This window comes from Mus pahari, chromosome 16, assembly GCF_900095145.1.
Source record: "Mus pahari chromosome 16, PAHARI_EIJ_v1.1, whole genome shotgun sequence".
Lineage (NCBI taxonomy): Eukaryota > Metazoa > Chordata > Mammalia > Rodentia > Muridae > Mus > Mus pahari.
The window spans coordinates 17,675,916-17,683,056 of NC_034605.1; the positions used below are offsets into that span (position 1 = coordinate 17,675,916).

Below are 7,141 nucleotides of genomic sequence, written 5' to 3' on the forward strand. Positions count from 1 at the left end.
GAAAAGAAAAGAAAAGAAAAGAAAAGAAAAAAAAAAGAAGAAAGAAAGAAAGAAAGAAAGAAAGAAAGAAAGAAAGAAAGAAAGAAAGAAAGAAAGAGGGAATCGGGAAAATCCACAGTTCACAGTCATCCTCAACTACATAGCAAGTCCAAGGTCATCCTGGAATAGATGAGGCCATGTTAGAAAAAGAGAAAGGAAGAAAGGAAAACAAATCACATTGTGCTTAAGCCTTCTGAGTATAATATTTATATCCAAATACATGATTAATTAGTTTGGGATTATGTTGAGTCAGGTATCTATTTATAATAGATGCATTTTTAGAATCTAGATAACAACAATCAGTTCCCAAGAATTTATTTGCTTACCAAGGTCTTTATTAACTTGCATATCATTAATGCGAATTTGGGGGCATATGTTTTAGTTCCACACAGCTATTTACATTTTAGAACATATTTGTTTACTGCAGCACCAAACGATGTAATAAATCACCTTCACGGCCTTAGCTTTAATTGGGAGGGAGAGAGAGAGAGAGAGAGAGAGAGAGAGAGAGAGAGAACTTTCAAGAGCAAAATTTCTTCAAACACCCAACCAAATGAAGCATGACCAAGACAGTAAGTGTTAGGGCTATAGTCTAACTTTAAGGCATATTTGTCATATGGCTTGAGGGATGTCAGTACTTAAGAGCACTGGCAACTCTTATGGATGACTTGGGGTTAGTTCCCAACATCTACATGGCAGCTCACAACTGTCTGTAACTCTGGTTCCAGGAGATAGATTCGGCGCCCTCTACTGGCCACTATAGGTACTGTATGCATGTGGTACACCTGTACATGTAGGCAAAACCTAAAAATAAACACATCTTTAAAATGTATGTGTTTGTTGTTATGGTTTTAATCTGCACTGTCCTCCAAAAGTGGACATGGTCCACCATGTGTTGACTGTTTGGTCCCCAATGTAGCAATGTTCATAGGTGGGCCTTGGGGGAAGTGACTGGGTCAGGAGGGATCCAGTCTCATCAGTGGTCAGATTCACACTCTGATGTGCATGTGCGTGCATGGGGGGGGGGCGGGGTGGAGCAGGTGCCTGGGAGAGAGGCAGAAGTAATTTTGAGAACAGAGGCTTGGAAAGAACAAAGAGAAGGCCACAGGTGTTGTCTCTACCCAACGGGAAAGAGCCAAGAGGGTTGTGACAGTCACCACTGTGATCAGTACAATGCATGTAATACTAAAGTGTCTCGCTTCTTTGACCATGGCCTTTAGAACAAGAGAAATTTTATATCACAACTCATAACCAACAAGAGGATCGGACTCATCTTTCCTTGCACAACGGACAAGGTGCCCCGTGTCCTGCAATGGATGTGGGGTTTTTTAGTATGGGAACATAATAGTTTCCTGTACTTTTGAATACACGTTTCACAGAACACAGTACAATTCCTTATGGCTGAAATGCACTGTGCGTGCCTGTGTGTTACTCACTGTGCTCATAACAGAAGAGGGGAGCGTTTAGTGTTTCCGTGCACAGTTAGCTTTAAATATCTTAGGTGGTAAACCCGTGGTTTTAAGAAGAAAGCAAGGATGTTTCTCACACAGGGCCTGTGTTGTTTATATCTGAACGGCATTTAGTACTCTCTGCAGTGGAGGTGCTCTGTTTAATTATGGGAGCGCAAGTTCAGCAAGACGCAGCAGCACACTCGACTTCACGCTCGACACCAAAGCTGATAGTGAGACCATTCTGCAAGGCCTTCAGTCCATTTTTCAGGAGCAAGGGATGGCAGAGTCAGTGCACACCTGGCAGGACCATGGCTATTTAGCAACTTACATGAACAAGAATGGCAGCTTTGCCAATTTGCGAATCTATCCACATGGATTGGTGTTGCTGGACCTTCATAGATATGACAGTGGTGTGCAAAGCAAACAAGAAACTGATGGCCTTTTGAACAAAATAGAAGAAAAAAATGAAATAATTGAGTCAAGAGGGTACTGGGCAGGTGAAGTGATTATCATCCATAGTTTGAGGAGGGGCCACTGACGGATACTGGCCTACTGCTGATGGGTGCTTGGTTGAGTATGACAAAGATGAAGTGGTGTATGAGGAAGATTCACCCTATCAGAACATCAAAATTCTACACTCAAAGCAGTTTGGGAATATTCTCATCCTTGCTACACCCACTCCACTGAAGACTGCGTAATGGGCCTAAAGGTTTGGACACAGTCCTGAGGCAAAGAGTTTCACAGAATCTCAGTCTCCTGGAACCTTGGCACAAATGCCCCAAACCTGTCCCTGCGTTAGTCAGTGTATAGATCTGGGTGCTTTCTTTCAGTATTGTTTTATTATAGGTGCCTCCAAGAAATGATTTTACTAATTCCTAGATCAGGTTGAACTCTACTGCCTGGCCTTCACCAATGTCCTAGGCAGTCCTTGAGCTGACTCTGGGCTTAGAATTTTGTAAGAATGTTACTCATCCAGATGAAATGCCCCAGTGTTGAGAGTCAGTAATCAGGCATCTCAGTTTACTGGATAGGACCTAGTATTCTCAGGGCTAGTTCAAAATAGTAAACTTAGAATTCTCATTATAGACATGAATGGCAGCCTACATTACATAATAGTAGAAAGAAGGTGGGTTGGGGTTTTAGGAGGCACTGAAGTATTGTATTATTCATGAAAGGGTTAGTAGAACAGAATTCCCCTGGTGCATGTTTTTCACTAGGCCCAGAGGAATAGCATACTCAGGTATTTACTAAGGGACCCCTGATGGTGGGTTTAACTATAGACTACCATTGCATCAGACCTTTCACTTGGCTCTTGTGATTAGCTGATTTTATATAGGACTGTTCCTATCTCAGTTGTAAACACTGCCTGGCTCCTGTCAGCTTTTTATGTATGCATTTTCTTTGTTTTTTTTCTAAAGAACCATTATGCATCTCAATGTTCCTTGGCTGATGTATTTGCCTAGCTTTCTTGTTTTTCTTCTGTATTATGTCTGATGCTCGCTTTGAGAAATTACATTCAGATACAACACTCCCTTGTGTTCACATCTGTTTGTCACTTTTCGCCGACTCCCTGCCCACCTGTACCAGGACCCTGATTCTCCCGCGGATTGAGGGGCTGACTGAGGCCAGTCCGTGGCACATCCTCAGCGGGGATGTTAATTTGGCAGAGAGTGACTTGGCCATCATGGTCAATGGTAAAGAAGACTACACTGGCAAAGATGTACTGATTCTGGGATGCGGCGGTGGAGGCATATTATGTGAAATTGTCAAACTAAAACCAAAGATGGTCATTATGGTAGAGATTGACCAAATGGTAATTGATGGATGTAAGAAATACATGTGGAGAACATATGGAGATGTCTTAGACAATCTTAAAGAAGACAGCTATCAGGTTCTTATAGAAGACTGTATCCCAGTACTGAAGAGGTACACCAAAGAAGGGGGAGTTTGATTATGTGATTAGTGATTTGACAGCTGTCCCTATCTCTACATCTCCAGAAGATTCCACATGGGAGTTCCTCAGACTGATTCTTAACTTGTCAGTGAAGGCTCAGGAGGGATGTTTCTGGCTCTGGTGGCTAGAGCCCTAGATGTGGGTTATGTTCTGCTCTTCCATTCCTGGCCCCACCCAGTGAAGAATCATTTGGTTCACAATGTCCCTAGTGCTGCTACTGAGATACTGGTGCAGGACACACGATGACAGAGGACTATGTTTTCCTCAGAGATTGCACAGAACTTTTGCGTCAGATTGGATACAGCCTCTTGAGGAAACATAAAAACTAAGACATAATTGAATAAGAGCTGAGTGTGAAGCTTGGCCTATCCAGTCCTTTCTCTAATGCAAGCCTCACCAGAATTATTATGTGCTTGAATTTCATTAAAACCTAACTGTTTCAAGCTCCTTCTAAAGGTGTGTGCGTGTGTGCGTGTGTGTGTGTGTGTGTGTGTGTGTGTGTGTGTGTGTGTGTTTGAAGCATTTGGGCTTCAAATTTTTTTCCTTTGGGCTAGCTACAAAACTTCCTTAATTTCCCTTTTCAAAAATAGCACATGTAGTTTGACGTTTGTATATAGAGAAATGAAGAAAGAAAGTAGACTGAATGGTAGATTATTTCCCAATAATCTTTAATCAGAATAACTCATCAAAGGAAGCAACAACCACTTACCAATTTGCATCATAAATGAGCAAAGAGGGGCATATAAAAATTCTGCATTGTGTAAAGAGTTTCAGATCCTTATTTGCTAAGGGAAATAGTAACATCTTTTTTTCTGTACAAAGGTTTCTCTAAGTAGGAGCACACCAGATCCTCCCTGACACATTCCTGGGGCTTTCATTCCTCAATGGATGGCTTCCCTGAAGGAACTCAACACTCAGCAGGAAATGTCCTAACTTTGTCTCATGCACTGACACCCTGCTAATGGCCTGTCATAACCCCAGTTACTTTTTTACAGAAGTCTCCCTAGTCTGAGCAGGTGGAGACCATGGGAAGGGCTGCCCATCACTTACTCTGATCTCTGAAGTCCCTTTCCGCCCACTTTTGGGATGTTCTACCATCATTAACAGTGTTGATGGAAATCCTAGGGTAACTATTTTAGGAAATTACAAATGGATTTATGAGGTGTATCAAGATGGTGAGGGGCTTCTGATTTTGATAAACCCTGAGAAAGAATCCAGGTTCAAATGATGACTTGACAATCTGTTTAATCTGAGGAAAGCTGATTCCACAGCTTGCTTGAGGTCCAGCTAAAGTAGCTAAGCTGACCTGCCTGGCATCACCACTGGGAAAGGAAAATTCATACTCTAAAGCCGACATGTGCTGAGGAGGACTCTCCCTGATCTGAATAGAGAAAAGGATTCTTTTCTGACCTAACTTGCAATGTTCTCCAGGTTCCCTTACAGCAATACTGTTATCCCCACCCTACCCCCACACTCCATGTTCGTTGTATTTTTCTCTTACTTTTCAGATTGCTAACTAAAGACATAGCTCCTTGTCTCTGTCCTGACCCTTAGCACAGTATATGAGACAGAGAAACATCTTCAGGTGTTGCCTAAGTCCTGTGTCTTGCCTCATGTCCCCCTTGGGTGCAGTGGGTAAGAAGGCATGGAGCTCAGACTCCGGAGCAGTTGAGAATGGGGCAGCAAGCCCATTTATTCTGGGGAGCGGCCCTTTATGCCCTCCACCCGTGTTCCATTGGTCCCAAGCAAGTATGGCCTCCAGTGGCAGTTCCCGATTGGCTGTCATTGTCTGTGTCACTAATCTCTAGGCTCTCAGGCAGGCTTCAGTTTGGTCCTCCTGCGGAAGTTACACTGGCTGTTTATGCGGAAGTGGCCTCAGCCTTGTCAGTGAGGCCCGCCATTCCTCCTACATTCAGGAACACTGGCTTGAATGCCCGTTTTCTTTATATGGTGGCTAAGATTATCTTGAAAGCCATGCGTGTTTTTCCAGTGTGAAGCTTAGGCATGTTGACGCAGTGTGAAGCAAGAGCTCTGCAGATCCAGGTTAGAGGATTCAGGAGAAGAAACTGTGAATGATTTTTTTTTCTAAGAAATGTTGTTTGAGGCTTGCCATTACATATCAAACTTTCACCCAACCTACAACCAAGTTATTAATGTGCTTTGAGATCTTTATGACTGCTCTGCTTACTTACAGTGGATTCAACCTGTTCAGAGTTAATTGACCTTTAAGAAAAACAATGTATTCAGACTCACTCTGCTTTGGCCTCCATAAACATGATTTGCTCTATTTCTCCTTAATGATTCACTGATTCCTAGCTCAGAGCAACGTATTTGTGCAAAAGATGTAGGGACTAAAACGATAACTATTTGCTGGAAGCAGTGAGGTTTGAACCCCTCCTTCCAACATCAAAAGCATTATTGTTGTGTCTTTGGGTGATATTCTGAGTCAATAAGGTCAGAGAAACAATTTTTCCCTTCATGAGACCTCTGTAAAAACTTAAGACAAAAGTTCCTCATTTCTTTCCCACACCATATGTGCTGTGCTGTTCAGTAAATAGAGTGGACAGAATGGCATTTGTTCAAGCGATTGGCTCAGAGGTATTCAGACAAACCAATCAGACTCACTCTTGGGCAAATGACACCAAGGGTCAGTTTCCTTTCTTACCATCTATGGTGTTCCCTCCAAGATGAGTTGGCCTAACAATCAAGTCCCTACGCTCTGGAGGGGTGTAGGGAATTCAAGGTACTGCCTTTCATGGAAGCATTTCCCGTTCACCCACTAATCAAAGGTTGAGCAATGGCATATTATTATGTTTGAGGAACTCTGCTGGCTCACAGAAACAGCAGTTAGATATATTCCTTTTACCATGCTGTGTGTGTGGTGGGGGGGGGGGATATTAATTATTTTAAAAATACTGGAAGGAACTCACAAGCAGATTTCTATCTAGATAAGCTAAAAATTATTTTTAAAATTTTATTCCAAGACAGTCTCAAGATGTTTTGGATTTACAATGGTATGAACACAGAACAAATTCAGTGGGAAAACACTTTGCATGTTGAATTTTCATCTTTTCCTGGGCTGGTGTTGTGTCTCTTTGGGGTTCTTTAGAATTTGCTCATGATTCTTTAGTTGTCCTTTGATGTGGCATCTGTGTTTGATATTACTTTGAAATATTTCAGCATCTGAGAATGATTTGTGTCTAGTAGTTCTGTGAAAACTTGAGTTTATGGTATTTTTATCTTCCCTTCTTTTGCTTTTGTTTGATCTTGAGGAAGAGAGAAGTTTGCAGACTGGTGTGGCCAGCTGTGGGGCCTCACCTCCCCTTGAATGGATTTCCTTTTCATCAACAATTATTGATACTACACATTTCTTCCTGCATCTGTTTTGTCAAATTGTGTTTTTCTAAGATTTACATATACCACTGTATTAGGCTTCTTTTTGTCGCTGGGACAAAATACCTTAGAGAAACTATTTAAAAGGAAGGAAGTCTTATTCTGGCTGATAGTTTTAGAGGTTCAGCCTGTGGTGAGGTGTAGCATCATGGCCGAAGGCTGAGGCAGAAGACAGTTGCTCACCTCCTGAAGGTCAGGAAGCAGGGAGTCAGCAAGCACCAGAGACAGAATGTACTTGCCAAAGGCCTGTCCCCAGTGAACTGCTTTCTCCAGCCTGACTTCCTTTTTTTTTTTTTTTTTTTTT

General features: G+C 42.2%; 1 pseudogene; it reads left to right on the top strand.

Annotated features, from left to right (window-relative positions):
• The first annotated feature begins 1,674 nt into the window (after positions 1 to 1,674).
• On the top strand, positions 1,675 to 3,580 carry LOC110334255 (annotated as a pseudogene).
• Positions 3,581 to 7,141: the final 3,561 nt, after the last annotated feature.